The sequence below is a fragment of the Myotis daubentonii genome, chromosome 16 (genome assembly GCF_963259705.1).
Source record: "Myotis daubentonii chromosome 16, mMyoDau2.1, whole genome shotgun sequence".
In the NCBI taxonomy this organism is placed as follows: Eukaryota; Metazoa; Chordata; class Mammalia; order Chiroptera; family Vespertilionidae; genus Myotis; species Myotis daubentonii.
Genome location: NC_081855.1, coordinates 26120296 through 26133396, shown reverse-complemented (window position 1 = coordinate 26133396; position 13101 = coordinate 26120296). Strand labels below are relative to the sequence as shown.

Genomic DNA, 13101 nt, shown 5'->3' with positions numbered 1-13101 from the left:
TGTACCAGAGACATTGAATCTCTGATCAAAGTCCTGTAAATAGACACTCAGTTTTGTTTAAAAATTGAAGTAGGTTTTGTTCTTAAACTAGAAATTTGCTCTAGGGGTTTTTAAGAGAGTTCTCATGAGTTTTGTGTTGAACACAAAGCTGTGAGTTTCCTCTGGGACCACTCGTTGGGAGGCTGGACACCTGGCTCTGTATTCCTGGCTTTGTGACCCCGTGGCCTGGAACCTCAGTTTCCTCATCTGGACTGGCTGATTTCCTCTGAGGACCCTTTCAACTCTCTAATTCTGTCTGTCATGGGCCAAACTAACAGAGATCATCATTTAAGTTCATAGCACGTTATGTGCCTTATTTTAGCCACTAAAGGCATGTACACTTTGTGTGTAAGATACAGCTTACCGATCAGCCTCCCACTTTCCTGTCGGTGTGCTCGGGGCCTGTGGAGCCACCATCCTCCTGCTGGGCCTCTGGTTGGAAGTAACCAAGGCCACAGCGTCGTGTAGTGGCTTTAGGCCATCCCACCCCAACTCCTCCACGTTGGGGGTTTAGCCTCAGTGTCCTGCCTTCATCAGATCTGTTGATTTTATCCCCATAGTTTGAGTCTAATGCCTTCAGACTTTGGGGTTGGTTGGGTTAAAACTTGAGCCCTGGCATGCTAGTTGTGTGCTTTGATGGAATTCCTATGTTGACCTTCAGTTTTCTCATCCAGCAAAAGGAGTCAGGAGTTTCTCTCAGATTAGCTCTGAGGGGTAAATGTGACAATGCATGAGAACTGCTTGGTAGAAAGCATAAGTATTATTGATGGCGATGGCGATGATGCTGACGATCTCCAAAAGCTGACACGAGATCATGGAGGCTGGGGAAATCTGTAGCCTGTAAAACAAACTTTTGAATGCGGGAGATCTAGAATGAACTGTGTTAATGTCGGGTGGGATTCTAAGGAAAGCTGGGGAAAGCCGGCGTTCAGCTGGGTAGGCAGGTGCCTCAGGTCCATGTGGCTGACAAGCAGGAAGACACTTGGTGCGGTTGGCCCTCCAGCCCTTCCTGGGGTTGCAGGAGCAGGTCCCGCTGTAGAACCCCAGCAAAGAGCACTGAGGCCGAGAGGGGGCTGGGCGCTTCCTTCCGGGCTGGGTGCTCAATGCCGCAGGCACGAGGAACCCGTTACTTCGGATCCTAAGACACAAGTTCGATAACGTTACATGAGTGCGGCGCTGGGGTTTGGGGTTAAGGATCAACTAGGGCTTAAAAAGAATTAGGCCCCAAGCATGTTAATTGCAGCATTATTTATACTGAGGAAGAATTTCAAATAACCTAAGTATCAAATATCCTAAACCTACAACCTTGGGTTATTGCATAAGGAAAATTGAAGCACATTTACATCTATTGGCCTTTAAAAAGCAGCAAAAACATGCTGTGAGGAATTACTGCTTGCATAAGTGTTCACAATATATCATTAACTGAAAAAGAGGCTAAATTGTGTGACTCCAATTAATTGTTAAGAGTGAAGTACGTGGAGAAAATGAGAAGGCACGTTGGCCGGTTTGGCTCAGTGGATAGAGCGTTAGCCTGTGGACTGAAGAGTCCCGGGTTCAATTCTAGTCAAGGGCACATGCCCAGGTTGCGGGCTCGATCCCCGGTGGGGGGCGTGTAGGAGGCAGCTGATGAATAATTCTCTCTCATCATTGATGTTTCTCTATCTCTCCCTCTCCTTTCCTCTCTGAAATCCATAAAATATATATATTTTTTTAAAAAAGAAGGCTATGCATATGTTTGTTAATGGTGGGTGGAGTGATAATCAATTATTTTCTTCTTAGTGCTTTTTCTTTCCTTTCCCAATTTTTCTTCTGCAAACATGCATTTCTCATGTATGAGGGAAAATCATGTTATAAATATAAAAATATTTTGGGTGGACTTCCATGTACTTTGAAATGTAAGGAGCATTTCTCATGTTTTATTTTATGCCCACTGTCAAGTTTAACCACTTGGTTACCCAGACTTTGTCCCCCACTTAATGTGAATATCTGTTCATATGATTGTGGCTGGAGTCTACGGATCAAAAGATAGATTTTAAAAAAAAAGTGTGAACTAGGAGCTTGGGAATGATGAGGGATAAAAGGAAAATTCACAGAACAACTCTCTGATGGGTTCTTTGAAATGAAATTATGAGTTCTTAAAAATAATCTGAAACCAGGAAAGAGAACATTGGATCCTATCAGCTCAGTTATGAGTGACGAAAAAATAGCAGACACATGCTTTTCCTCTGTGACTTTCCGTGCCCTTTCCTTCTGATATCCTTGGACTGATCTGTTCTAGACAGAATTCTTCTTGAATTCTGAAAGGCTTCAAGAATTCTTGAATTCTTCTTGAAAAGGCTTGAAAAGGCTGAGATGCATCGAAAAGGCGAAGTCTGCCGCCCAAACCCTCTTCAGAGGTCAGCTTCCCATCCCAGCAGCCATGAGTGATGGCTGCTGACAGCTTACTGCTGAGTCCCTCCCCAGGAACTGCCTTCAGCTCAAGGGAGCTTCCTCTCCCAAGGTAACCCCCATCCAAAGATGGGGTACAGAGACTGGCCGCTAGCCTCCATTTGGGACAACTCTGAGGGGCATCCCAGCTCCAGAGTCGTGTCACCCCCCCCCCCCGTCAGACTGAGGCCTCTGTTGCAAATGAGGCCCCCCAGCCAGACCTGCTTCCCTCACAGTGTGGGCTGCTCCTGCATGCGAACCTCCATTTCAGGGTTGCCTCTTGGGGAATGCTCCCACTGACCCCCGATTTGATGGGGACTCAGAAAGTGTGATACTCCTGACCTCTGCAGTCTGGCATCTCCTTGTCCTTTCGCTCCGTTCAGAGCAAGTGGCTTAGAATCTTGGGGTCCTCAGTGAAAGTGGAAGCCCGCAGACAGGTGGGGACTGGTGAATCTGCTCACCTCCCCACCTTTGCCTCCCTCTACGTCCACCTCCTGTGCCTGCTTGATGGTGGCTGTCCCCAGAGATTGTCACCTGATTATTGTGGACGGGCGGGCTGCCATCACAAGCCTTAACCCCCAGGGCTTGTGGCTCTGGACCTGAAGGTGGGTTCTCGTGGATTCTGTGCCCAGAATCTTTGGCAGCCCTGTGCGTGGGGCTGTCCAAGCAGTGGGCTTTACTGCAACAAAGCTCTCAAAATGTTACCAAATCAAGTGGCCTTTTGTTGACAAGTAGACGGACAGTAGCTCCTTGGCATTTGGTTGGGGCCGCTCCTCATGCCCGCGGGACAGTGGTCCACCTCCTCCCTGGCCCCTTGAATCTTAGCGCACGGCCACACTGACCTGTGATCTCCCTGCGGCCTTGCTGTTTCATGTTTTCGAGCCTGCTCCCCCCGGAATGCCTGGAATTCCCCCTTGTCTCACTGGATGGCCCTCATCTGTTTCCTTTCTCTTTCCGGTCCTATCTTTCCCCAGCAGGGGATGTGCTGGGCCCCGGCCCTGAGCATCTCATTTTCTGAGACTTCCCCTGTCTTTGTTCCTTTGTGGCCCCCTGCCCTACGCACGCTGGCAACTTCTCTCCTGCCCTTTCCTCGCCGCATTGGCATGGTGCATTTTCTAGCTGGACCTCGGTGTCCAGACTTGTGCTTGCACACCTATCACGAGAGACACTCTGATCATGTGTTTCCAACGTAGGTATTTCACTTCCAAATTATACACACGTACTGCTGTGCCCTGATAGCATGTCCATTATGAGGATACATCTACGAAAATAGACGTTTGGAGGGATGAGATAAGGCAAGTTCTGTGTTCTTCAGGCAGCCCCCGGGGGCCTCTGGACTGGAATTCCTAGATTGAGAATTCCTTGGGGGGTTGCTGGGGACCGTGTGTTCCCTGTATCCTCAGGGTCTGGTACAGAGGAGGCGACTTTGCTTCCTGGAGGGAAGTTAGTCTTTGGGTATGAGACCCATTTGCTGGGGAATAGACAGGGCCGGGAAGTTTGGGCGTCCTGATGGTCTTGGTCAGTCCCAGTGCTGGAGGCCCCTGTGCGGAGCCACGCCCCAGGAGGGCTCTGTCCTGTGTGCAAATTCCAGAGGGTGATGATAACAATTCTCACACTTTTCATTTACTTGGTGAACATGTATTGTAGCACCTAATGTATGCCAGACACGTGGCTCTTATTGGGGGGTACAGAAGGACGTCACCTCAAGGAGCCCTGCCCTCAGGGGAAATAGACCCGGAGGTGCACAGTCCCTGTCCAGCGAGACGGGGAGGCGCCTGTGAGTGAGGGGTGGGGGGTCCGGCACTGCTTTTCAGAGGAGGCGGTGCTCCAGCTGAACCTTGAACCTTGCCAGTTGGAAGAGCATGGGGGACACGCCAGGCAGAGCGTGGGCATCCTGGGAGTTGTCGCTGTTTATGGCGGCCGTGGGGTACCGGTGCCTCTCAAAACATGTCTTATGGTCTCAAGATCTTTGAAGAAGTCGATGTGACTGAGTTCCTTTAATACTCCCCTCCCTTGGGGTTTAGGGGCTTACCCCCCTCACCCCCTACTCCCCCCATTGACAGATGTAGAGACATCCAGGGAGGCTTAGGTGATTTCCCAAACAGGGCTGATTAGAGCCTGGATTAGAGCCCTCCCCCTGTTGCAGGAAGGTGGCTGGGCCTTCACAGCAAGGTGAGTGGGGCAAGGGTCGCTGCTCCCTTGGGCCATTGCAGGGCTGGCTCTCCACCAGTGGGGGTGAGTGTGCCTGGCTCCTTCTCATGCATCCTTCTCACGCAGGCTGTCACCCTGACTCGGTGTCCACCTCCGGGTCACCAGGGCCCTCGGTCTGGAGCTGAAACACCCAGGGCAGCGTCACGGATGGATCCTGGGCTCCTGATTTCTTTGGAACCCCTAGGGCAGCGGTTCTCAACCTGTGGGTCGCGACCCCTTTGGGGGTCGAATGACCCTTTCACAGGGGTCGCCTAAGACCATCGGAAAACACATATATAATTACATATTGTTTTTGTGATTCATCACTATGCTTTAATTATGTTCAATTTGTAACAATGAAATTGGGGGTCACCACAACATGAGGAACTGTATTAAAGGGTCGCGGCGTTAGGAAGGTTGAGAACCACTGCCCTAGGGGAACACTCCCTCTTTGGACTTCGGGAGGGAGCAGGAAGTAACAGGCCTGATGGGCCCCTTTGGGCCAGTAGATTTACAGGAAGCCCAGACTCCCGCGGGAGGGAGAGCTCCTGTGGATGAGCTGTGACTTGCTCAGGGGGTGGGGAAAGGGCTTTGCGGCCAGACAGACCTCAGTTTGCCACTTATTCGCTCGGTAACCCGGGACAAGCCACTTGACTTCCTCCTCTGCAAAATGGGATAACAGACCATGTCCACGGGACCGCTGTGAGGACTCAGTGGGGTACCGTGTGCAAAGAGCTTACAGCAGGCCTGGTATGTCTGAAGCTACAGTAAGCGTTCTCCAGACGTTAGCTGTTCTAATTACCTTCCGTGCTCCCAGGGTGCTCGGCTCCCAGTGGGGCACTATTTGTTGGAAACACTATAGGAATTCAGGTTTGTTAGCATTTTTTTAAATTAAGGAAGAATCAACATTTGGGTTGAGTCGTCTCTGGCTTCCGATGGATGAAGCAGGCATGGTAGATTTTTACTGCAGGGAAAACCTTTCAGTTCTCTGAGGTTTTATGATTCTTTTGCACAGCCCTTAAGGATTTTCTTCAACGTAAACCCACGGACAAGGGTGGTATTTTACAACCAGAGTCTGGTTTGGCTCCTGGTGCCCACCCGCTGGCTTGCGTCTGGGATCTATGGCTGTTGAGCTGGTAGGTCTGGTGCTTGGCCGCTGGCATGAAGACATTGGGGTAAGTGCTTGCTCCCCCCAGATGTGGTTATGCCTGCAAAGTGGACAGCGTGTGGAACTCCTCCAGCGGTTTTGCTGGGTGGTAGTTTGTCGGGAAGATGCCTGTTGAGGACACAGGAGCTGACAGTGCCTGGAATGTCAGGGTGGGAGATGGGAACCATGGAGTCTGCCTGCCTGATGGTCTTTGTGCCCACAGGCTGGGGGCAGCAGCCCAGGGGACACGGTGGCGGGAGGGGCAGGAGGGGCTAGGGAAGCTCTGGAGCTGGGCTCCAGCATTGACTGTGTCTCCCAACTCCCACTCTGGGACTTGTGGGCCCCTCCCCTGATTCTCTGCCTCATCTGTGACTGAGGTGGGGTAGCGGCTACAGGAGGGTTTGGCCAGGCCAGGGAGGTGGTCCTTGGGTTTGAGCAGCCTGGGAGCCCCCGGTTGAGATGTCAGGGGTAGTGGACACTGGCTTGCTCCTGGCGACTTCGCTTCTCTTCCTGAGTCTGCCACTCCCTCTCTGTGTGACCGTGGACAGGACACTCAGATGCTCTGGGCTGCAGCTTCTGCAGCTGTAAAATGGGGAAACTGGCCCCTGGGGTACTTTCCCAAACTATGATGCTGCAACACCCTGGAGAATTGCCAGTGACTGTTTTTCGTTTTTTTGTGTGTGTTTTTTTTCTTGACAGGCAATTCATGCATGTGGTAAAATTATTGAAAGGTTATAAAAGGATATGCATTGAGTCAAAGTAAACCTACTTCTCACCCCACCCCACTGCCCCCCAGTTTCCCTTCTCAGAGGCTTCACTTTGAAGTTTATTTTAGAGATTTTTCTGTGCATATGCGTGTGTAAGAAATGTACGCTCAGTTTAAAGAATGGTAAACGGAATGCCTGTGTACCCTCTACTCAGGCTGAGAAAGAAAATCCTCCGTGTGTTAGGTGGAAATCATTGCATTTACTGTGTTCTTCGTACCATTTACTCAGGGGAGCATGCATTGATGCTCTTCTGTACTGTGTGGGAGTTTGCCTCATATCAGGACATGTAGCACTGTCTTGTTCTCTTTAATAGCTGCATACTATTTCCTCTCTATAGATGTATCACACTATTTTGTTTTATTTCATTTTACCAATCCCCCTCTTGGTGGATAGTAGGGTGTTTCCACTTTGTCATTACCAACAATGCTGCAATAATTGTTCCGGCTTTCAGGAACTGACATTAATCAAAATATGCTGTAAGAGGTCCCATTGCATCAGTCTCCCTGACCTGTCGGTCGGTTCCAGAATAATGTGGAAACGCTCACAGCAGGGAAGCCCTGCATGGCTCCGGTCCACTAACCCGTGACTGTCCCGTGCCTCTCTCCTTGCACCTTCTGGGAACCAGCCCGTCCGATGCATCTTTCTCCGACACCCCCTGGGGCCGGGTCTCCGGGAGAGTGTGGGATCCCCCGTTGGGCGTGCGCCGTGGGTGCTGGAGAAGTGTGCCTGTGGGGACTTAGCTGCAGGCTTCACTCCAGGCAGAAAAGTTCCTTTTCTCTTGATTATGCAATGTCCCTGCAAGGGGCCTGGGTCTGCTCTTCTGCTTTTTTTCCATCTTTCTGCAGCTGGAATGAGGCAGGGGGCTGGCTTGGGAGTTCAAGCCCAGGCCACTTGTGTTTTTGAGATGATCCTCCTCACTTTCCCTTTCCTGCTTCATCTGCCTCTTCCTCATTTCCTCTCTCTCCCTATTTGTTCTTTTTTCTTTTCTCTTTCTTCATTCCCACACCTGCCCCTTTGGACTAAAATTCCTGGTAAGCTGGCTGGCTTCCCCATCCACACGTGCAAAAGTTCTGGCTATTCTTTCCTTTCTCCCAGTTCTGCATGTGGACCCTCCCAGCATAGAAATAGTGCTAAGGTCAGAGGTCAGTGCATCAGAGGCCTCTTATTTCTTCTTTTCCCCCCAAAATATATTTTTATTGATTTCAGAGAGGAAGGGAGAGGGAGAGAGAGATAGAAACATCAATGATGAGAGAGAATCATTGATTGGCTGCCTCCTGAACACCCCCCACTGGGGATGTGCCCGCAACCAAAGTACATGCCCTCGACCGGAATTGAACCCGGGACCCTTCAGTCCGCAGGCCAACGCTCTATCCACTGAGCCAAACCAGCCAGGGCTCTTGTTTCTTCTTTATCCTGTTGAGAGGATCTTTTGCATTTGCTCTTCACTTCCTCCTCCTGCAGGGTGTGTGGCTATGAAATGGGGAGGGCAGATCTGTCCAGTAGGAGGTCATAGAGGGTCAGCAATAGGGGTGGTGGCCATTGGGTTTGGAGGGTGAGGGGCTGGGGGTTGGCAGGGTCCTCAGGGAGAAGAGGTGGTCCAGGTACCTTCTCAAAGTGACAGCGTTGCCTTGATTCGCCAACCTGAAGGGTGAGGTCAAATAAAGTTGGTTCCTAGAGGCCAATAGGCCTAGGCCTGGAGGCATGTTACATTTGTGGGTCTGTGTGCTCAGTCCCCTCACTGGCAGGTACTAAAGTGCTGAGCAAGTGTGTGGACCTGGGAATCAGGTCGCCTAGGGTTCTCCAGGCTCCACATCTTACCAGCACATTGGAGCCACCTTACCAAAATCACTTTGCTAAGACTCAGTTCCTGTATCTGTAAAATGGGGCTACTGAAGCATTAAATGAGATCATCCTTATCAAGTGTCAAGCACATAGTACATGCTGCATAAATGTTAGCAGTTATTAGTATCTTTAGGACCTAAAAGATACAGTGGTTGGCAAACTGTGGCTCGGCAAACCGGGGCTTGCGAGCCACATGTGGCTCTTTGGCCCCTTGAGTGTGGCTCTTCGACAAAATACCAGCTCTTCCACAAAATACCGACTTCTGCGCATGGGCCACGAAGTTTCAATCGCACTGTACGTGCGCGCCCGCACGTGGTATTTTGTGGAAGAGCCACACTCAAGGGGCCAAAGAGCCGCATGCGGCTCGTGAGCTGTGGTTTGCCGACCACGGTGTGATTTTCAAACATTCAAGGCAGAGCAAGCCTCCTTTCCTTCCCCAGTGAAATCTTCTGTGGAAAGCCAGGATATGAAGAGTTGAAAGGGAAGCAGCACTGGTTGGAGTTGGGGGTAGGGGTGGCCTGGGTGTGGGAGCAGGTGGGTGGCAGAAGCCTAGGGGTCTTTCTGCTGGGTCCCTAGGTCCAGGGAGCAGTTTGCAACTCTTAGACACAATCGAGTTGTGCAAATTGGTACTTATTAAAACTGAAAGGGTATATTCCTTAGGGGTCAGTGATCCAGCGCCTGGGAATCTGACACCTAGAGAAACCATAGCCTGTATACATACAAGTGTATGCACAAGGCTGTTTATTGTAGCACTGTGCTTAGAAATAAGTAAGAGCTGTTCACTGGTAAGAGGAAGATTGAATCAGTTATGAAATATTACATGACTGTAAAATGGACAAGGTAGATCTATGGACCGCCTTGGAGAGGTTTGCATGATTAAGTGTAAAAAAATCAGCTGCAGAGCGAATGACATATACAGAGTGTTCCTGTTTGGTAAAGCATATGTGTATGTGTCCATACCTCCATGTACAGACACAGATGCACAGAGCACTCCATCACTTACTGGTACAGAAACCAGTTGGCAGGGTACTGACTGAGCCACCAAACGGGACTTGATTTTGGGGGGTTGGAGGGGAAGCTGGCATTTCTTACTTTATGAAGTTCTTCCCTGCCCCCCCAAAGATTAGCACTTTGGGTGATTTTGCTTTCTAGTTGGTGTTTTCCTCCAAATTAAAAAGAAGGAGATCGTCTTAGAGGTAAGAAAACAGCTTCATAGTGGGGGGGTGGGTTTGCCCAGGGCCCCACCAGCCTTTGCAGGAGCCGGCTGTGCGTGCAGTTCTGGTGTCATTAAAGCCAGCCTGCTGAACGGAGGCCCCTGCTCCGCCCTGTTTTTCCCTGAGGCAGGCTGGCTCTGTGGGCTGCGTTCCTGATCCACCATGCTCGCCATCTGTTGAGGAAGCAGTTGTTAGGCTGTGAGCGGTGCCTCCCCCCATGTCTAATTTAACAGGCCACCCTTCTCTCGGCAGACCTCACTGAGGCTATGGGATCACCCTTTAATTATTTACAAGGGTTGGCCACCTGATGAAACTCCTTCGCTGGAGACAGACGGCACTGCCAAGCAGATTGCACGTGGGGAGGAGAGACCAGACTAGGAGGGTGTGTGCAACAGTTAAGAGTGGGTGGCCTTGAAACAGAAGCTCATGAAGCATCTAGGAAGGTAATTTTAAACACTAATAATCTCGAGGCTGTGGTTCACGGGAGAACCGAAGACACACGCAGGCAGGCTTTTCTCTCCTGTCTGCCTGGGGGCGGGGGTGGGGGTGGGGGTGTCTGTTTTGTTCACCTTTGCATTGCTTTGAAATCTGTTCAGAGCTACACCTGCTTGTTCCTGTCGCTGGCTTATTCCTCTAGGAACCGCCAGCAGCCATTGGCTCTTCGGAGTCAGTAGACCTGAGCGCAGTCTCTGACCCATCATGAGCCACTTTCCTTTCCTTGGGCTGAGTTTCTAATACTCCTAAGTCAGTGGATCAGATGAGGCCAGTCCTGTGGTCTCTCATAGTTCTAGAACATTCTGAGGTAATATGCCCATTTGTGCTGCGTGGGGAGAGGGAATCATGAACTACACAAAAGCCCAGAAGTGGAGGTCCATGCCGTAGTGCTTGCTGCCCGGTGGGCCTGGGTGTGCCTCCGTTGTCTGTGTAGAGACTGGCCTGGAATCCGGCGGGAGGAGGTGGGGCACATTTTGAGCCTGGGTTCCCCAACTGTGAAGTGGGACTAACAGTGCTTGCCTTGCAGGATAATGTGGATTTGTGGAAATACAGTTAACTTCCTGGGATATTATTGTAGGTGCTCATTAGATGGTATTGTATACTTCGTACTTGGCATTTTCAACCCTGCCTTTTGTCTTAACTGGAAATATATTCCATGTAGGAAGGGAAATGGGCATAATCTTGCTTTATAGATGCCACTTCATAGAAAGCATTGGCCCTGGGACTTCCTGACCTTGCCCAAAGCAAGCGTGTTCCTTCATCATTCTGGTTGTGGTTAGCACTCATTGAGCATTCACTGTATGTGATGCGCATGACAACTCGAATCTCCTTGAATCCTTGTGAAACCCTCTGAAGTAGTAGGAACTCTTGTCCCCATTTTATAAATTAAGAAATTGAGGCTCTGGGAAGTTATGCGACGTGTCCAAGGTCACACAGTCAGTAAAGGGCGAAGCTGGGATGGAGCTGCATCTTTCAGATCGTAGAGTCCTTGTCCTTAAGCCTTACGTGTGCTTTTCAGAATGCAGGTGGGCATTAGGGGACCGAGAAAACCGCTTGGACAGTCAGACAGGGAACCATGCACTTGAATTCCTTCATGTGCTGTGTTTTCTAAGTCACAGACATCACCAATGAGCTCCATACAGAGCCTTGTGCTTGTCAGACCCTGCGAGGTGGTGGAGCCCCACGGCCCACATGGGCCAGATGATTCAGTTTTCTGTCTTGTTTATTGCAAGTGACCTTGAATTACCTAAAACCCAGGGAAATGTGTTCTTAATTTGCCTTTTTAACAATGCTGATCCCCCCCCCCCCAACTCAGATTTAAATAACCCTTCCTTCTGCGTTGTCATGTGCTTGAAAAGAAGCATCATAAAACATCCCAACCCTAAACTCCCCGTAATTACGGGGTTCGGCGGAGAGGGAGGGGCACCGAACAGGAAATAATGGCATCGTCAGGGCATTCTAAGTGGCACTGGTTATATTCAGTAGCAGGGTTGAAGACCGGGCCTGTTGCTGGGAAATTTAAAAAGCAAAACAGACCTTGCTTCAGCCAAGAGGTTTGGCTGCTGGGTTCCTTCCCTTTAATTTGGGCACCTGAGGTTCCCGTTCTGTGGTGAGATTGGCTGGGTTCTCACCGCCTCTTCCTCTGCCTGGCCGGGGAGAATGTTGGGGGCGCCCGAGGTGGTTTGGTTTCAGGGCAGCTGCCATCAGTGTTGGCCTTTGATGTCTGCCAGGGTTTGGAGCAGAGGCCTGTGAACTGGAAGCAGGGCCCCGTCTCCCCCTCCCCTTCTGACAGCAGGGGGAAAAGTACAAAGAGCTTCCCGGAACAAGAGAGGCATGTTTTTTAAGGCTCTTTAAAAAAGACTGGAACTTTGAGAGTGACCTTGCTATGGGGTTTCGTGCGGGGAATAGCCGGATAGGGTGATTCCTGGGGAGGCGGGGACACGTGGGGGTGAGAAATGTAGGCCGTGCATCTGGCCTGGCAGGTGAGCCCTGTGAGAAGAGGGAAAGGCAACAGCAGGTGGCAGTAACTGGGAGCTCATCTCTGAGCGAGGCTGACTGGAACGCGTCCGAACGCGTCTCATTCCAGATGTGAAAGCAGTGAAAGGGATGGGTTTCCCCGGCCTGGGGTCACAGGCCTGCTCCGTGCCTTCACTGACCCGGGAATGGGGTCCCCGCCTTGCCCCCAGTCCAGCCTGCCGACTCTGCAGGGTTAATGTTTTCTCAGGGGACCGATATTTTGGATTCCAGAGACGTGAATGAACAGATCTTTTAATTTACATGGAAAAGCAATAAAGAGCAGGAAGGAGACTCCTGGCCTGTGTGCCATTTAAAAACCAACCAGATAAAAAACCTTGACGGAGCCGTTTTCCAGCCGGGCAGGCAGCCCTCTCCCAGTCGATGTCCTCCTAAGAGAGGCTCCTTCTCTGAGAACCCCGTTGGGCAGCGCCCCTTCCAAATCCTCCAGGAAGCTGGCTGGACCCTGGCCGCTGACTCAGTGCGGCCTGCTGGGTGGCTCCCGCGCCTGGGAGGCGGCCCTGGCAGTGTCTCCGGGCCCAGCCCCAAGAGCAGGTGCCCCAGGTGATACTGACAGAGGGCAGAGGCTCCGAGGCAGCGCAGGTCCGAGATAGGGCAGCCGGTAAGTGGGGTGGCTGGGTGGGGAGCCACGGAGGGCTTCCTCTGGGCGGAGGCCTCAGGTGTTCATAGCGGCTGTGAGTTCTGTTCCGAGCCAGAATCTGGCCGTTGTTGCTTTCTGGCTGTTTCCTTTATCTGTTGGGCAGGGAAAAAGTTGGGAAAGTTGAGCTCGGTGTTGGAGACTGTGTTTCTATAAGGCAGAAGCTTATAGGCTTTTGAGAAGAATGTGCACCTTAGAGGTCGAGGGGTGTACTCAGGAACCCCTCCTCCTCCTTCCCTTCCCCTCCCCCCAGATCTCTCAGTCCCCTGGCCTTGTCCAGTGTCTTGGTTGGTAGAAAAGCAGTTTGGT

General features: G+C 51.1%; 1 protein-coding gene across 8 annotated transcripts in view; it reads left to right on the top strand.

The window, feature by feature from the left end:
* KSR1 (kinase suppressor of ras 1) overlaps positions 1–13101 on the top strand; it is a 137924-nt gene that overhangs the window by 22087 nt on the left and 102736 nt on the right. The window contains exon 1 of one of the 8 annotated variants that reach the window (XM_059669447.1): positions 12658–12756. The exons of the other annotated variants lie outside the window; for them this stretch is intronic. The gene's annotated coding sequence lies outside the window, so the exon portion shown is untranslated. Of the gene's footprint in view, positions 1–12657; positions 12757–13101 lie in introns of those variants that run through there. 8 annotated transcript variants of the gene reach the window in all.